The 20,176-nt window shown below is 36.1% G+C and overlaps 1 long non-coding RNA gene across 2 annotated transcripts; it reads right to left on the bottom strand.

The window, feature by feature from the left end:
- Position 1: 1 nt before the first annotated feature.
- LOC309848879 lies at positions 2-17,584 on the bottom strand. Of its 2 annotated transcripts, none has more exons than XR_014303360.1 (3): positions 17,459-17,584; positions 13,092-13,224; positions 2-45 (listed from the first exon to the last, which is right to left on the bottom strand). It is a non-coding gene; the product is annotated as an uncharacterized lncRNA (long non-coding RNA). The 2 variants fall into 2 exon arrangements; XR_014303361.1 differs by lacking the exon at positions 17,459-17,584 and adding an exon at positions 17,247-17,321.
- Positions 17,585-20,176: the final 2,592 nt, after the last annotated feature.

Raw genomic sequence — 20,176 nt, 5'->3', positions numbered from 1 at the left:
CCCGCCATTACAAGATGGCGCTTGGCTCACTGCCAGCAAAATACGCTGCAAGTAAACAACAAACGTTCTGGTAAAGCCAGCCTAAAGGAGGACATAGTCATTGGCTGTTTCAAATTTAATCAGCATAGTAACAGGACTCTCATTGGCTCTCCCCATTGCTTGGCCCCTTATTGGCCACCCTGCTGCATATAAGCTAAGGAAGTTGCCGAAATAAACAGATGAAGCATTAACACCATACCAGGCTGATTGTCGTTCTTGTGGGTCGAGGGCGACAGCTGTGAAGCTCTTTAGTTAGTTGTTCTGTGACCTTCTTTCATGTTATCCATTGGACTCTATAGAGAGGCTTGCTCTCTGCCTTCCCATTTGAGAAGGACAACTTACTTTATCAATCTGCCCAACTTTTCACTCAATTTTGCCACAATTTCTGTCTTCTTTGGTTCAGGCACCACAGCCCTCTGCAAACATCTTTGCTCCCCTCTCTTGCCAAACTGTGTTAAGTGAGTTCCTGCCATTAGCATCCTAAGATCCTACATTTGTGGGAAAATGAATTAAACAGATATCCCCCATTTTATAGACTCAGAAACTAAGAGAGAGTCATACATGTGTTCTCGTTCCAGAGTCCTTGGTCTTTAGAATTATGCCACTAAATAGCTACAAACAACCATTCATTCATTAACTTAATCATGAATTCATGTATTTAAGAAATAAAAACTGGGCTCATTCTATATGCCTCCTTTAGCTTCAAAAACCAACATATCCAATATTTTTAAAGCATCCTAATTCAAGCAAAGCATACTCAATAGCCTCTTTTGCATGCAGTACCTTGTTAATTCAAGTGCTGATTCAAGTGGTAATCCACATCTGCCTCCATCTAGATGGAGTTAATGCTAGAAAGACTATATGTTTGGAAGGAATAGAGTTTACATTTTAGCATCCAGAGAGTTTTTTGATTACTTTAGGCACATATTTTCACTGTACAACACAGAGAAATCTATAATGTAATATCCAAATAAATTAACATCAATTTTTGAGTCATTACAAATATTTTAAAAACTATTTTACTTAATTATTCATGAATGAGAGACAGAGAGAGAGAGAGAGAGAGAGGCAGAGACAAAGGGAGAAGCAGCTCCCCAAGCATCAGGGAGCTCTATGGACTTGCTCCCAGGACCCCAGGATCATGACCTGAGCCGAAGGCTGAAGTTTAACCATCTGAGCCACACAGGCACTAAAGTTATTACAAATATTTATAAGAAAAATGATATCTAGCAGTTCTTATACAATACCCCCGAGCATTTTTTCTTAATCAATATATATTTTCAGGTCCTTCCATGACATTTTACATGACTAGTATAACTATTTTGCTCCTTGAGGATTTAGGAAGTAAAATGCTATGAAGTGGTCAAGTCTCTATCTCTAGAAAAAGGAGTGATAATCAATGAACTTAAGAAACATAAGGAAAAATAAAAGAAAGAGTATAGCATTTCTCTTCCATTTCTTCTGTACTCAGTATTACATAGAAATTTGGTCATTTTAACATCAAATTCAGTGTTATCATTTCATAAATAAATTTTTCTAATTTTATAAAAACAATTCTTTCTCTGACCAAGAATTACATGCCATTGGAGGACACCTGTATGAATCTGTGTACTTTAGGGTTAGGCAAATCTTGAAGATTATTTAATCCAACTAATTCATAATTGACAATCTGACAATTTCTTATATCAGAAACACTATTATACAGTGCCAATCTTACTGATGAAAATGTAGCCTATCCCACACATGTTGTTGACACAGAAAAGTGATTAGAATTTATTGATTTTGTAAAATTATGTTCCTCAAATAAACATACAAATGTAACTTTAAACTTGTTTATGCTTGCAGTTTTTATATGAGCTATAGATGGAAATCTCAAAGTTGATGTGACCAGTTTTACTGTTTATATTTCCTTTGGTGAACTCCACATTTTTAAATAAAAAACTACATATCACTAACTTACATTATTAAATGATTGTTGAAACAAAGTCGTATGAACAATCAAAACAACAAACAATTGTTCAAACGAAAACTTATAAATCTATTATTGAAAAGTGTGCAACTACTAGCTTCATAATATATGTCGACTGATAATTGTGGAATACAGAATGTAAACACAATGGAATCACAAAATGAGGAAATCTTGGGAGTTAAAGATATAAGAGATACTAAAAGCAGAGCTTTGCCCCTTGAAATGGGGATGATTTGTTCCTCCTCCTTCCAACTTAGGGCTGACTCCTTTGAGGCAGTTCTGTGACACGATGAGAGGTCAGGGAATAATGAAATAAGAAAATAAATAATAAGAAAAAAGGGAGAAAGACAACTATCATATGATCTCCCTGATATGAGGAAGTGGTGATGCAACATGGGGGCTTAAGTGGGTACGAGGAGGGGGAAAGAAGGTAGTGTAAAAAAACAAAACAAAACAATATTTTGCCTAAGACCTGAATTTATGAATTAGTAGTGCTTGAACTTGGGAAATGTGACCTTCAATGCCAAGGCTTTAGCTCATTTTTTATCACCATATTTCAAATAATATTCCATTTTAAAATTTAATAATTAATTATCTCATTTTCTAGAGGGGCACACAATAGAAAGCACAGGAACAGTGTTTGAGTGTCTCATCACCAAGAACTTGATAGCTATCATCTGTTAAAACGATTGACAGGAAAAAGAAAGCAAAGTTACCATACATAGTTTCTTTTGTAATACTTGTTTATAACCCAGAAACATGCCTTCCATAGGGTATAAAACTTTAATGGGGGAATCTAAATATGCTATACCAACAGTCATTACCTCCATCATCACCAGTAACAACTAAATAAATACCTCCATGATCGAAGTATGAGGAAAATTCCTCCATACTCAGAAAAGTAGTGTTAAAATATCTGCATATTCAGCTGAGAAAAAAGGATAATATCTTTGTATTTATTGCTGTAACATTTTCAGGTTATGGTAGTTTCAGTTTATAATATTTCATATGAGGAAACTAAATAAAAATAAATAGTAAGAGTCTGTAAAGAATCCCATTAAAGATGAGTATTCAGATTATAAATACTGAACACATGAGTGATTACCAGCATAATGCACACAGATAGCCTACTTCAAAGTGTCAAAAAATTGCAAAAGTAGCACTTTATTAATAGATGACATAATGATATTTTAATATTTTTGTCATCAGGAAACTGCTTTGCTGCAAATGATCTTCACTAGAAGCATTTGGCTATGAGATGTTATTTTTTTAAAATATGTGTAAATTTTCCCATCAAACCTTCAGTTAAAAATACTATCTCACAAATGTAATCTCCATGACTTTTTAATAAAGCATCCTAGAGATATTCATTTATATGAAAATCTATTTCAATAGCTATAAAACCGTCATGCAAGTTACAAGAGGTAGATTTTGAACGAATTTTTATATATGTTGTTAAGTTACGAGAATAAAAAACTCACCAAAAAATTAGCTTAATGGAAATTAAGACTATGAATGCACAACAAAGCCAACACTACTGGTTGAAAATGGTTTTAAAAATAAAAAGAGAATCGCTCATATCAGTGCTAAATACAAAGGAAATTCGGATCCAATTTCCAACCTTTAATGAAATAGTTTCACGTTTCATAGATTTTTTTTTCTAAAGATGTTTTTTCAAGTCCTCCTCCAATCTTCTTTTAAATACTCTATAATTTTAGAGGCTATTGGCAAAGGATGTAACAAAAATTCAACTGCAATGTATCCTGACTGCCGCGGGAAATAGGATACTCATTGATTCATGTATTCACTCGACAAACGCTTATTAAATGCTTGCCCTTGCCAAGTCATGTTCCCTGAAAAAATTCTTCCCTTATAATCTAGTGGAGAAGAAATTAATAACGATAGTAAGTGAAATAGATAGCGTCTCATATAATAAGTGTTATATAATAAGTACAAAAAAGGGGAAAAGTGATGCTTAGTGAATTAGAAATGCCTGAGGGGGAATATCCGTGGAAATCCCCTCAGTGAAGATGGGTTGAGAAGTTAACAAATTAGCCATGCAGATATGAGAAGGAGGAACATTTGTCTGCTGGGGTGAGAGGCTGCCTCCTATGTTCAAGGAACAGACCAGAGAGACCTCTGTGGCCAGAGCCGAGAGAACGAAGAAATGAATGGAGTTGTCAGAACAGTAAGAAGTCAGCTCTGGAGGCTTACAAGATGTGGTAGGGATCTGGCTGGGCTATGAATGAGATGGGAGGCACTGGAGGGTTTTGAGCAGAGGAATGACTTCATTCCTGAAATATTAACACGATCCCTCTGACTATCCTGGTAAAAAGATGCTATAGGGAGCAAGGTCAGAAACAGGGCTGATTTAGGGACACGGGAAAATTGTTTTCCTTTTGTTTCTTAACCAAAAATTATTGACTTCTGTAGCTAGAAGATGTATCCTTAAGAAGCCTGCATTATATATTCTTATATATCATATACAAAAGTGATATTATCATTTTTAAAATTTCAGACATTAATACATACAAAATTACACATGCCCCTACCACTTAGGTTAAGTAAGCAAAAATAACCACCCAGCCTGTAAAGATTGCCCCGCCTCGTGATGATCCCAGAGATCATCGCTATCCTAACTGTAATGTTTATGATTCTATGATGCATACTACACATTTTTTTAAGCAGGTCTGAGAATGTAAGTGTATTTCCTTTTCATCAGTTAAGAGTGTGTCAGGAAAAGAGAGTATTTCAAACAGAGTGAAGGTAATGCAGTGAATTGTTTACAAAATGTTGGAAAGAAGAGGAATTAAAAACAGTTAAGAAGATAACCCAGATTCTGGGACGATCTTGGATACTTTAACCCTGAAGCTGCTGCTACTGGGGTGATTCTAACAATAGAAGGTACAAATCAGCTTGTATTCTTGCCTGTGTCCTGGAGGGGCTCAAGAGACCTTAGTCCCTCAGGCGGGGGCTTCCCTCCTCCAGAGGCCAGAGACACCTGCTGCTGTGAGGCCACCAACACCCAGCTATGGCCATGGAAGAAAGAAAGGTGATAAGGAAAAAGTGGAAACTAGCTGGTAATGAAATCTAGGAAAAGTAGTTTTCAGAATTTCAGCTCTCTGCCGTATATATAAAAAACATGGCAGGTTGGAATAGAGTAGGGAAAAATTCAACAAATAGCCAGCACACTTCAATATGATTTTAATTTTTAAAGGATTGTTTTTGGCTCCAAAAGTAAATCTTTAAAATTACCCAGAATTAATTTCTGTCTTTGGTGTAGAGGTCCAATTTTACTTTTTCTTAATATACTACCAACAATTGGTATTTATACTGCAGGTTCACCAAAAACCAAAGCCAATTTTATCATATTTTATGCTAACTCATATATTAAGTTCTTTTTCAGGGCTCTGTTTTCTATTGCATAAATATATATATTTAATTAATTCTGTGCAGTAATGATAGCTTATGGGCCTTAGATCAGGCAGGAAACATTTCTCCACATTAATATTTTAAAATATATTTTTAGTTATTCTTGGCAACTATCTCTTTCAAATGCAATTTAAGATTGTGGACTTTTCTAATAAATTCTGTAGGAAATTATTGATATTGCCTTAAATTCATAGAGTAATTTTGAGAAACTTACATATTTATGTTACTGATTGGTATCATATCATTATGGGTGTGGTGTCATATCCTTAATCTCTCTTAAAGTTTGATGTTTCTCCACACACAAGAGGTTATCTTTTGTTAGGTTGCTCCTGATTTGTTTTTGCTGTTGTTACTCTAAGTAGTACCCTTCTTTCAATTACTTTAAAAGGGTAATTTGAGACTGGCATATAGGAATACAATTGATTTTGAAAATGTGTATTTTAGATACGAATGTATTTTTATTCCTGTGACTTATTCATTCCCTAACTGGAAGCTTGTGTCTCCCTCTCCCCTTCACCCGTTTTACCCTTCCCCCAACTCCTTCCCTCTCGTAATCATTGATTTGTTCTCAGCATCTATGGCTCTGATTCTGCTTTCTGTTTATTCATTTGTCATTTTCTTTTTTCCCTTTTTTAATTTTAGATTCCACATATAAGTTAAATCATACGGTATTTATCCTTCTCCGTTTGACTTTTGACTTATTGAATTAACATCCATCCTCTCATATATATAGAACTTACTAAATGGGAGAAAAAAAAAGAAAATCATTTCTCCTTGTGATGAGAACTTTTAGGACTTACTGCCTAACTCTTCTCGATGTCACAAAGCAGTTGGTAGTAGTCACCACGTTGTGCGTTACATCTCCAGTATTTATTCATTTTATAAATGGAAATTTATACCCTGACCACCTTCCTCCCCTCCCCCCATCCCCCTCTGGTAACCCCAAATCTGATCTCTTTTTCTATGAGTTTTTGTTTGCTTGTTTTGTTTTGGTTTAGATTCCACATAGAAAAGAGATCATAGGCTCAATATTGATTGAGCTCATAGGCTCAATCTACTCTGTTCCAGACACTGTTCTGGACTCTCAGAATATATTACTGAAAAAGTAGACAAAGGAACTCCTCTGTGTTAACGAGATAAAGTAAAAAATTGTTCTTTTTTTCACTGTTTTTTGCTTTCTGCCATTCTTATTCCAAAAAGAGGAACTGAATATTATCAAACATATGTAGCAGGATGTTGTAATTGAACAACTAAATCAAATTTTTCCTGACACTCAAAGTCAGTGGAGAACAATGTCTTCCTCAGTCCAAATACATAAACAGACATGCACACAGGACTCGGAGTGGTTGTCTCAAAAATTGGCCCTGCAGTGTATATACCTCTCCTCATGCAAGAGGATAAATTTGAACGTGCCAGGAAGTTTTTAGTCTGGCAAATTTCTTTACAGAAACACTGAACACCTGACAATTTATAATAAGATTATTCTCACTTTTTCTGAGTTGAAATGAATACTTGCTGGATATGGAAACCCAAGGGCAAGGGATTAAATGTGTGTACGAGGTTGCTACTTTCCACTGGCGCCTTATAAAAGCAAACACAAATCCTTCTAAGAGGATGGCACTCATAAATTAGTACTTCAGTACTCAAACAAGGGAAGAAGTCACCGTGAGTGAGCAGGAGGGACAATAAAACCCGACTAATTGGGATAGCCAAGTAACTCAGATTATGGCAATCCAATAAAATACAGAACAATTTTCTATGCAATGTTGACAGATTATTGTTGGCATTTCCCTCTACCCTCTCTTTCACCCACTCTGAGTCCCAGATAAAAGTAGAGTGGGAAGAGTATCAAAAATATATCAAGGAGAACACACGTGTGCGTGCACACACACACACACACACACACACACACACACACAACTTTTAAGAATAAAAAAATAAAATTATTGTAACTTTAAAAGTCAACAGATGGATTAAACAGCAGGTTAGGCACAGCTTGAGAATAGTAGTGACCTGGAAATTCCACATAACACAATAAAATAGATGGTAAAATAAAACAAGATGAAAGAGTGATCAAAAGACACGGGATATGGAATGAGACCGCTGAGATGTCTGGTGAAGGCTGTACCTCTCCAGGAGAGACTTGTGTTTGCTTCTGCCAGGACCCCCGGGGAGCTATCAATTTGAAATCATGTTATCTTAATTTCTCAACTCCAGCATTTCCTCTGAACCATGACAATAACATAAATAATCCAAATCCAAACCCTAAATCTATGTGTGAGAAAATTAATCATTCTAAGTTACCTGTGAAAAGATCTTTCTCCTTATGAGACCATAGCTTGGTACAGCCTAAAAATTTGCCTTCTAATAGAAACCTATTTTGCTCTCCTGAACCTTTTCAGCAAAGCTCTAGTATTGCGAGGGCCCCAGGTTTTTGTGGGGGATTCACTCATGGGAGCCTAAGGTGCCATTTCCTGCCTCCCACACTAGTATTAACATGCAAGCGTTGAGGTCAGCACAGTGCATATACACGGGAACAGGTGGTGTTACTGACTGCGTAGAATGCTGGCTTCCTGTCCCCTATGATATTTTTAGGCTCGCTGACCTCCCTCATGCTCTCAGAAGCTCAGAAAAGAATTTACAAGGAAGTTCTAGAGATTTTCAGAGTACAGTTGGTAGGATATCTAGTAGGCCACAGTGCAGAAATACAATATTTAAATTTTTTTTTTTTTTTGAGAGAGAGAGAGAGAGAGAGTGTTAGCCGGGAGTTACAGAGGATGAAGAAGAGAGAGAATCTTAAACAGGCTCCACACTCAGTGTCGGGTCTGACATGGGGATAATCTCATGACCCTGAGATCAAAACCTGAGATAAAATCAAGAGTTGGATGTTTAACTGACTGAGCCACCCAGGGCCCCCATGATGGTGACTTATGCAAAATAGGATACAAGCATATTCTGATGACACGAATGATAATTTTTATCAAATACTATCTCAAAATTTCATTGACTAACATTGCAATACATGTTATTTTTAACATTATGGGCTAAGAAGACATAAATAATGTTGACTAACTGTACAAATGACTTATGTATATCAGGGGAAGATTAAGTGACATGTGGGACACAGTAAGTCAAATAAAGAAAGATGGTAGACAAATTGAGACATGACACAGCATGCAGTCAGGTGAGCAAACTCAATCCCAACAACATTGCACCTTGAAAGCCTGGAGCACATTTTACACCACGAGTGTCAAGTTAGTAAAGAAAGAATAATCACCATCTTAACTTGATATTGTTATGTGAACCTTACTGAGTTTATAACTTTACTAAAAACTAAATTATATTTTGGGGCACCTGGGTAATTCTGTTGGTTAAGTGTCTGCCTTTGGCTCAGGTCACGATCCCAGGGTCCTGGAATTGAACCCCACACCAGGCTCTCTGTTCAGCTGGGGGTCTGCTTCTCCCCCTCCCTCTCCCTCTCCACCTTGCTTGTGCTCTCTCTCTCTCTTTCCCTCTTTCTCTCAAGTAAATAAAATCTTTAAAAAACAACTAAGTTACATTTAATACATAGTTCATATGATTTACAACTGGAAATGGTTTTTACATATTATGTTTTACTATATGTTAGCAAGGTTAAAAATAATTTGTTAAAGTACCCTTAACCATTGCCTATCCACTCACAGTACCGAATTCCTCCGCTATCAGTAGGATATTAGTAAAACGTCAAATGGAAGCGATTTGGAATTCTGGGCAACAGCCTTCAAATAGAATCCTTTGAAAATTAGTTCAATATTTAGTTGGAGGAATACTATATTGTAGGAGGTTGGAGGGTCCTTCCTGATAACTGAAGCAGCTTTGCCTCATAGGCAAATCAGAGAAACTCAAGAATGAATTATATTTGCAAGTTATTTTTGTTATTATGTGTCTAAACAACATGGCCCAATTACATTTATCTTATATATAAGATATAGATATATCTACATATCTATATCTTATGTCTTATATATATATTATATATTATTATAAGATAAAAAATATAAACATTATAAGATAATGTCTATCTTATATATAAGATACTATATATACATAATATCTCATATATGTTTATATATAATGTATATCTTATATTTAAGATAAACATAAGTGGGCCATGTTGTTTGGACACATAATAACAAAAATAGATACCATATTTTTTTACTGTGTTCTATGTCCAGAAATTATGGCTAAACCCTGTACATGCTTAATTCCTTAAATCTGCATAAACCCCAGAAGAGGAAACTGAGTCTTAGAGAAATAAAATGATGCACTCATTATCCCACTTCTGACTGAGCGCCAGCTGTCTCATGTTTAACTCCAGAACATAAATTCTTCATCGTGATGCTGTAATGTCTCTCAGAGAGGTCTATAACAACAAGGACACATATTTCTAAAACAAAAAAACAAAAAACAAAAAAAAACCGGGTTTTGGGTTTTGCACTGGCTAGAGCAAACCGCTGTAATCTTTCTGCTGTGGTCTCCTCATGTGGAAAGGAGAAAGGGTATCTGCGCTGAAGGACGTTGGAGAGCAAAGATTCGGAGCACGCTGCTTGGGGTCTGGGGTACAGGTCCGTTTGCCTCCTGTTGTGGAATGTCTCAGCGAACCTCATTTCTTAGATCCCTCGTTTTCTTCAGGTGTGCGTGCTTCTGCTTCTGAGGCTTCTTCTGGTTTCCCCACGTCGTATTTGCTCACCTCTCCTCTTCCTTTCTATTAAATCTCTCCTATTCTTCTTCACATCTTTAATTTTCTAGACCAGTATCATCCTGCACGCCTCAACTTCTGTGTCCCCCGCATTTGGTCTCTGATTATGCTGCCTCCCCCTTTCCCATCGACTCCTTCAAAGAACTGTTCTCTGTTCACAACGCACTATGACCATCACCTGGCGGGGGCGGTGGGAGTGGTGGCAATCAAACTACATCAGCACATAGTGCCCAGGAAAAGTTTAACAATACTGATTTTTCCCTCGTTGCTATTCATTTTCCAAATGATTGCTTTAGACCTATACCATATTCAACATACTGCTTTGGACTTGTACTATATTCAACAGTAAAGAGAATGTCAGGGAATTTGAATGATACAAGAAATCTCGCTATGGCTGTTCAAAAAAAAAAATTTCTGTGATCTAAGTAGATCATAAAGATTGGACATATGAAAAGACATCCTTTTAATCAAAATCTACTTTATGGGACATAGTAATACCATGGGATGCCCTGTTTTATTAATTAATATCTATTGATAGTAATTCTCTTATTGTAGGGAAGAATATTATCCCTAATGAACTAAACTTTCTATAAAGTACATTTGCAATCATTTTAATTCTTTGTTCTCACGGTGAACGTTAAAAAAACAGATGATTAAAATATACAGAAAGATATTTTAGTGATTTAAGAATATAAAACAAAATGTATATGACAAGTAGGAATATTTTTCTTTAATATTCTAATTGTCTTTGTGTCAGTTAAACATCAGTGCTCTGTAAAGAATGTTTTCTTTGTTGTCATAGATTATTTCCTCTGAACCAATAAGACTTCCAGAATAATCCCAATTAAGTAAAGCTGATTTCAGAAACAGTTTTATAAATATTTAAGAACCAAAACCTTTCATTCTAAACCATGGAAAGTGACTCTGCACTAATATTGTCTGACAGTGACCTAATTAGAATCATTTGCATACTGATGAGACTTTGAAGGAGATAAGCAATGGCATGCTTGTAATAGATAATTAATTTGTATTTCAAAATAAGCTATGGCTATTTAACAACAACTCAAATGACACATTGAATTAAAAGAGTTGTTCAAGCTACTTCTTAACAATAAACTCCTGTTACAGCTTTTCAATTGTGTTAAGCTTCAAACTGATGAACATATCCCATGAATCCATTTATATTCGTAAGATGACTCCTCATTAAGTGCTTAATTCTCAAATTCTTCTTCAAAATATCTCTTTTGGTCAAGAAATTTGGAGTGATTTACATGTTGTTAATTAAAATATTTTCTACTGATGTAGCAACGTGCATCGGAATAGCACAATGCACTTTTCAAATAATCTTACATCATCCCCCAAGGACGTAATTCCCATGTTTTCGTTATTGAAATCATTGAACTGAAAGGTAAAGAGATTTGGGCACAGAGAGCAAGTCGAAATGAGCCAGGATGCTGGGGCATTCTTCATCGTGCCTCCTACCATGAAATAAGACATATAGAACCTTACATAAACTGACCAGGACAACCAATAAACTCTTCCAACCTGTCTAATTTACTGTCCCTTACTGATCACTGAAAGTGTAAAATGTCTAGAATCATTCACCAATCGCCGCAACTGGAAATGGACAAGTGAGCTGCGGTGATTTATAGAATTATAGTCTTCTTCTTCTGATCCATTAATCTCTCTTTCATGTAAGTTTCAAATGATAACTGTGGTTTATTTTCATAAAGTGAAGTCACTCTACAGTATAGCTATTCTGTTATCAATTATTCTATGCCTGGCAGTCCTGGAAAGAATGCTCTGATGACATAATTGTAGCTGAATTATGAAAATAACAGGCCCTTACCCAAGAGAAAGTTCAAGTTTTCACACAAAAATATTTCTTCATTGACCCCAGAGGGCACATTGAACTTAGACAATGACTAGTGTTATTTATGTGGCCTCTGACAAGAAGAATAAGAATTACCATTGTTGGAATTTCAGGTAACAAAGGAAGAACTAGCAGGTCAGCACAAATGAGGAGGAAAAGGCAAGCGGACAACATAGTAGAAATATCGGCTTCGTTCTCAGTCACACAGCCTTGAAGATTCAGAATAATCTCAAAATTGGGAAATCTTTTCTCCTTCATAACATAAAAGTTGTTTCATTAAGATCTGAGATTTGCAGTTTGCATATATGTTATTATTCTAAAAACCAGTGAGAATGCAGACCCTGGAGCTGGAAGACACAGCAAGAAACTTTCTATGATGCTATATATGTTATATAATTAAAATACAATCACACGTTATGTATATATAACATATTTATATATTAATATATAACAATCATAAATGCAATTTAATTATATTAATATATAATTAAATATATATTATGTATCTATATATTTAATATATAATTAAATTCAATATAATTATAAATATAATACATATAATATACATATTAACCTGAGATGATTTAGATTTTTTTTTCATTTTATATGGGGGAATCACTAAAGCCTAAAAAAGGTTAGATGGCATTCTTAAAGTCACAAATAATAAGCAAGAGATTGAAAAGTAATGTGCACTTCTATATAATAGGATGTTAACACCTGTTTTTTCCCCTTTTAGTTTACCTAGAAATGATTTATATTTATCTGAGAAATCACATTTTTATTGGCTTTTGCTGTTACTGTATTTTCTTTAGTTCAGTGTATGAGTCACAGTTCGGTTACCTCTGTTTTGTAAGAAGATTCCTATGAAAGTCCATGCTTTTACTCACCATGACTTCAAAATCGATATGTAACACTTTATCTGAACAGATACATTCTAATCTTTTCATTGTGAAACCTCATCTGAATGTCTGCATTTGAAGATTACTGACCTTCAAATATTGTGGGTAAGACTGAGTTTAGAACAAAACAAATAGGGATACCTGGGTGGCTCAGTTGTTTAAGCTTCTGCCTTTAGCTCAGGTCATGAGCCCAGGGTCCTGGGTTTCTTGCTCAGTGGGGAGTCTGCTTCTCCCTCTGCCTCCTTCTCCTTCTGCTTGGGCTCTCTCTCTCTCTCTGACAAATAAATAAAAATAAGATCTTAAAAAAGAAAAAAAGAATAAAACAAAAACATTTACTGTTTTGGTAAAAGCCTGTTGACTAATATTTCACCGCCTACACATATAATTACCATAAAGAAGTATGCCCTTTATTTCCAACCCTACTAATAATAGAGCTGAACCAGTATTACCCTGAAGAAAGTAATCTCATGCCAACACTGGTATCAGCTATGCTCCTGTGCTTAAGTTTTGGTTAGGTTAAGTCATTTAATGACTTATTCAGAATATACACACATGGTTTCATTGATACACACACATACAGAGAGACACTCAGCTAGCTCTGCTGAGCAGTTATCACTTCAAAGAATAGAACTATAAAACTGCAAGAGAAGCACAGTGCCGTGTGGTCTATCAATGGAAGAAATATTGTCCCAATCAGTGAGCCTTTTTCAGGATGCTGAACATTCTGAGTTTCTGACTTTGTCTGAGCACTGCAAAGCACTGCTCTAAAAGTCACCTTGGTGCATGTGGTAGGAGCTAGCAACCCATCACCGGAATAACATTTCCTTTAAAAAAAAGTCATACTTTCTGTGCACCTCAGATAAAAATAGCAGAGGCCTCCAGCACTGTTCCACATTTTATGGTCTCATGGACAAACACAAGAAGTTTCATTTAAAAACAACAGAACCCATCGAGTGTTCATTTAGTTGTACAGAATGCCAGAGTTTTTCCGAGTACTCCCCGTCAGTCTAAATTAGATCTGCATCATTGACATATATCTGCATTTTGCTGTGGCAGTCATGGAGCTGAGCGGCTGTGGGTCTACTGGGGCAAGGACTATTGGCCAAGCCTGCCTCTATCCCCTGAAAACATTTTGTAATTTGGGATATGAAACTCAAATGACTACAGAAGAAAGAGAAACATAGATTCAAAGATGTAGTTCTTCTTAGTTGTTATCTCTACATTATCTATACAAAGGCATGTAGACCTTGACAGTGGTAGCCTCGAACTTCCAGCCATATTAAAGAATTCATGTTAAGTGTCATCTCTTCTTTCCAAGCTCCTCTTGGAGCCCACCATCTCATCCAGCACACTCTGTTTCCCACCACCATAATAGCTGCTGCTTGCTTTTGTCATTTTCTTGCTTTGTTGTAATTAACTTCCTTTTTTTTTTTTTTTTTTTTTTTAATTTCTGTCAACCTCCTAGGCTCTGAGTTGCCAAAATGGAAGTGATTTCTTATTCATCATTTTACTTCAGAGACTAACCTCCAACAGACCCTCAGCAAGTTTGGCTTCTGGTTTCCACCTGCCTAAAGTTCACTCCTAGTTTGACACGTTATGCTTGTTTTCAACAGCAAAGGAAAATGGAGATGCGGTAAGAAGACTCAAGAGGTCTGTGTTTGTTTTGTTTTATTCCCAAGTAGTCCTTGCTAACTGGTTAATAAAAGGTTAGTTAGTTTAGTGTTTGATTGACACAATGCAGTTGGCCATGGGGTTACTTAACTACCATGTTTTGGTAATGGGTATGTTGGAAACAAATAAACTTTCTATTAAGTCACCAGAGGTGGTTTCAGCAAGCATGGAATAATAACGGTCACCCATTTACCTTCTAGAGCTGTCTTCGTAGCTTACCTTCCCAGGCCTGTCAGCATGCCTCATTTGGGTTGACAGACCTAGGGAAGCTCTGCTGAGGTCATACCCAGACTAGAACATTTCTCAAGATAAATAGTAAAATTAAAACACATACATACATACATACATACATACATACATACATACATACAATATAAGACAAGAAAATACAACAAAAAAGCCCCTAAGGTGTTAGCCCAGTATGGGAATGCAACCCACTCATTGCATGGAATCACCCACAACTGCAGGTTTCTGTTAAGTAAATTAGCATGGGGGTTGCCCATTTAGGTAAATGAATTGGTCTCCCAGAGAACCATCTATGAAGTACATATCCTTCAATGGATTATTGATTATTGCTGGATTCCATCAAATCTGTACCCTGATTATCAAAATCTCAAAGACGACCAATTCCACAGCTGTGAATATGGATGAAGGGGGGAAAAAGAAAAAAAAAAAAGAAAGAAAAGAAAAGATCAGAAAGGAGAAAAGAGGTACAAGCACACAGCTTGCAGCCTAACTTAGTGTTAATGCCAGTACACATCATATCAATTAGTCAGGAACTGGATCGGATGGAAGGGTGTTTTGTCCCGCAGCTAATGCACTATGGACTAGCTTTACTAGGTGGTTCTCTAAGGAGCTCCACATGCAAAGTCAGGAACAACTCCACACTTTTCAAAATTTTAGATGGTTGTTGGTGTCTGCCTCTCATATGTGGATGAATTCTAATCAATATTGTTTTAGTGTTGTTTCCCATAGCAGGTAAGTTTTTGTCTCATGTTGTTGGAATGAATATAGATAAGTAAAGGGATTGAATAAACACAGACACAAAGGGAAAAAAACAAAACAGGGAAATAAGATAGTGAGAAGTTATTAAATGGTGAAAATAAACTTATTTAGAGGTAAGATATACTTAAATAAGCGTGTATGTGTATCCAAAAATCAATGTTGTGACCATTTATTAGAAGTTATCATAGATAAAAAAAAATGCAGCTTCTCATTAAAAATTGAATGAATAAATGCTGTTAATTTGCTTCCAAGGGTCTCTTATTTTCTGCTTCTTAGCCTTAATTATAACGTTGAAATTTAAAAGCCTGAATTAGTAAGCCAAGTGCAGATTCTGGAGTTAAGTAACTTATTCTAACTCTGGATCCACTAATTATTAGTAGTATGACATTAGCAAGTGCCTTAATCTCTCTAAGGCTATGATTCCTTGTCAGAAAAATGGATGTTAACCCAGTAGTGACTTCATGAGATTTTGGTGGTCAATAAACCAGAATGCAGATGAGTTGTTTTACATAATTCAGACCAATAAATACTCTAAACAAACATCAGTTCTTCTCCCATCCAGGCCCGAACCTGCTTAGCTTCCGCGATCAGACGAGATCGGGCGCGTTCAGGGTGGTATGGCCGTAGACAAACATCAGTTCTTCTGATTAGAAGTCAGGGATGTAGGTCCAGTAATGACCTTGTCACGGTCACTGGTTCCACACCCATCCATCTTCAAAAGGTCTATTTCCTCTACTAGACTCTCATCCATCTTTCCTAATCATTTCCTCCTTCTCTCTCTTTTTCTCTCTCTCTTTCTCAGGCACACACAGTAAAATACGCAATGAGGCCAATGGTAATCATAATCAAATACACATAAATATCGTTAATGTACAGTGAGGAAAATGATTTGGATGTTTTCCATCATTTATGAACAGTTTGTTACAGACATTTATAAAGTCAAAGTAACTTCTTACAGTAATCATTTCTCCATTTTAACTTTTCTTTTTCAAATGTGTTATCAATGGAGGCTGCCCTGAATAAAACTTAATTTATGCAAAATGAATGACATATTAGCTTATGATTTTTAAAAATCACTGCTGTTCTCTTTCTGATATTTTTTAAAATTCTCACAGTGCTTGAAATTCACGAATGCTTCTCACTTCTGCTGTTTCAGATAGTTTTTCTAAAATTCTTATCCTGCCATAATGTGTTATAGGGAATTTATTCTTCACAGCAGAGAAACAGTTAAGACTGAGCAACAATGAAATTGTTAAAGATTGCTATGGTCTTATTTTGTATATGATATTTTATTTAAAAACAAAAACAAAGAATATATAGAATAAAATATCATAAAAATATGTATTGATTTATCAATAACATTTGGCATTGATTGTCACAACTACTGAAATATTAATGCACTAATATTAATACAAAAATGCAGAATTTATTAATGTGCTGATATTAACATGTGGTAATTATCAAGGGTGGCCCCAGGAGTTTCACTGCTTTGCTGTTCACACCCTACAACCTCCCCTTCAGTATGTGAGGACCCTATGACTTGCTTTTAGCCAGTAGAATATGGTAAATGTAAAGGAACATAGTTACTAAGTAATTAAGGAAGGTTAATTTTTTCATTACCTTTTTGCATTTAGCTGTACCCCGCTTTATCGGAGCTCTGAGTTTCAGTGGGAGTGAACACAGGAGTTGGTTCAGCGTTCTTTCAAGTAGGAAGCTACTCTTTTTCTGCCAGGAGTGTTGAGAAAACAATAGCAAACTGCCTGATCCCACCCAGGGAAGGACTACATGCAATTACAAGGATTGTGGTAGAAGGAGAGAGTCTGGTGATGTACCCGATAGAGCATAGGTAGCTGGTTCAGTGCATGTTATTCGGGAGAGATGTTTTCATTGTTGTTGTTCAGGAGAAATGTGATATAGGATTGCTGTCAGCTTAGTCTCCGGTCATGAGGCCTCTCTCTCCCCCACTTCCACCTCTCTAGATCTGGTCTGGCAAAGTGACCTTCTGTTTCAGACAGCGGACCCTCTGCTGCATACTGAACAACTTGTATTGATGAAACAGATGTAAACTAATTACATAAGTCTCAGGCCTGATGTTATTCAATAAGTAATGTTAACAGTAAACATAATTCAAGAATTAATTGTGCCCTTCGAAATGACTCAAGGATAACTGGTTCCACCAGCTGATACTCAGAAAGTCACTGTTCTCGGGATTCTAATTTCACTGTTGTTACTGAAAAGGGGCTTGGCATTATTTTCTCCTTGAAATTTTCACTACTTCATATCAAGTATGAGAAAGCAAAATGGAGACATCACACCTTTTACTCAGAAATTGAGAACTAAATACCCTAAAATGTACTTAATTAAGAAATCCAGAGGCTACCTGGAAGGCTCAGTTAAGTGTCTGACTCTTGATTTTGGTTCAAGTGTGGTCTCAGAGTCCTGACTGAGATCAAGCCCTGTCTCAGGCTCGGTAACAGCAGAGAGTCCGCTTAAGATTCTCTCTCTCTTCAGCCTCACTCTTTCTTAGAAAGAGAGAAAGAACGAAAGAAAGAAAGAGAGAGAGAGAGAGAGAGAAACAGAGAAAGAAAGAAGAGAAGAAATCAAGAATCGTGTTTGGTATTCTAAAAATTTACATAGTTCATTTCATTAATATACTTTAGAGGTTTATGAAACTCAAGGGAAAATACTTAGATTCTTTTGTGTTTGATAGTTTTGAGAGACTGAATTTTCCCATTCAAACTTCAAATTTAGCTATAAACATTATAGATTTTTTAATAAAATTTAAGATAATCAGGTATCATCTGTATGTTGTTGATATTTTATAGCAAAACAGCTGATTAGGAATTGCAGGATTCCATGTTTTCCTGCAAAGCGACTGAGAAACATCTTGTCTTATACTACAGCCATGATATCTAGTTATTATTTCATTCTGCTTGAATAAATAAGCAACACTGGAAAGACGATTGCAACAGGTTGTCCAATTTCTAAACATTGAAAGAATTAAATATATTTGTGAAAGAAAGACCATTGTCATAATCAACACAAAGGGAATACAGATATTATAATTTATTGTGGAAACATAGCTGCAAGTAAGTGCTGGGTAACTGTGCAAAGATAAAGGTGTACAGATTATATGTACCCACTCAGAGAACAAGAAAATTACTAAAGTAAGCTTTGTCCATAAATATGTTCTTTGTTTATACCCTACCATTACCACCAAAATTTAGTTTAATTAGAACAAGATAATTACCCAATTATCTTACTGGAAGAAGGTATGGATAGATTATTAAATACTAGAGTAAAAAAATCAGATAGAAATTTAATTTAATTTTGTGAAAACCTATGCATCAACATAACTCTTTGTACCCTCAATAATGCTACCCCATTTATATATAAGCGGATAAAAATGTTAAACTACTAGCCTTTGGCTCAAGTCATGATTCCAGAGTATTGGAACTGAGTTCTGCAGTCTGGCCCCCTGCTCAGCGGTGAGCCTGCTTCTCCCTCTCCCTCTGCAGCTCCCCTGCTTGTACTCTCTCATTCTTTCTCTCTCTCAAATGAATAAAATCATTTTAAAAAGAAGCAAATTCCATTCAGCTGTTCTTTTACCATCTGACTGATGGACCACTTCATTGGCTTTTTCACTGGGGAAAAACTAGTATTATGATACAGGATAATTCACAGGAGAGTTATCCTCAAATTACACTTATGGACAAACGTGTCAAGTGTGTAGACAAGACAGAAGTTCATAACATTCACAGCCACTCATTCTGCCATGAAGTCTACAATGTCAATCTACATTCATTTAAAAATTGTGCCCTAGCCTAGACATGTGATTTCTTTGCCACCGAAGAGAGGTAGTCCACTGCATCTCCAAGGTAGTCAGAATGTTCCTATAGAGAATCCCTCTGTAAACAGATTAGTATGTGGCTTAGCTGTTCTCTGTACCACAAGATGGAAGATTTCAATAACACACAATATTTTGGAATTTTAGATGGCAAGTTCCATGTGTTGCGGGCAGTGAAATTTTTGAACACAGGATTCTGTCATAAAGATCCAATTTGCTGTAGTTACTAGTGGAAATACCAAAACAAATCAGAAACATGGTTCACTTGCAGGAATTGTATAATGATATTGCAAAGGCTGGTCTCTTACCTGGGAATAGTCACCATGTAGAGGAGTAGTGAGAAAAAAGTGAACTATGGTATATTGAACAGTGTGTTCAACAAACAGAAGTTGTCAAAGAACTGGAGTATGATGACATGACGGCTCCTGATTCCTTCTTTTTACCTATCTATCTATGAATCAAGAACAAAATCACCATTCATCTCTCTCTCTTACCATGCCTTTTTTATTTGTTTTGTAGAGAGGGGATAGGGAAGGACAGTAGGAGAGGGAGGCAGAATCTTAAGCAGGCTCTACTCCCAGAACTGAGCCAGAACCGGGGTTCCATCTCATAACCCTGGGATCATGACCTGAGCCAAAATTAAGGGCCAGACACTTAACCAACCGAGGCATTCAGGGTCCCTGTAACTTGTTTTTTTTTGACA

This window comes from Mustela nivalis (assembly GCF_964662115.1).
Source record: "Mustela nivalis genome assembly, chromosome: 15".
NCBI lineage: Eukaryota > Metazoa > Chordata > Mammalia > Carnivora > Mustelidae > Mustela > Mustela nivalis.
This window is presented reverse-complemented; position numbering and strand designations above follow the sequence as displayed.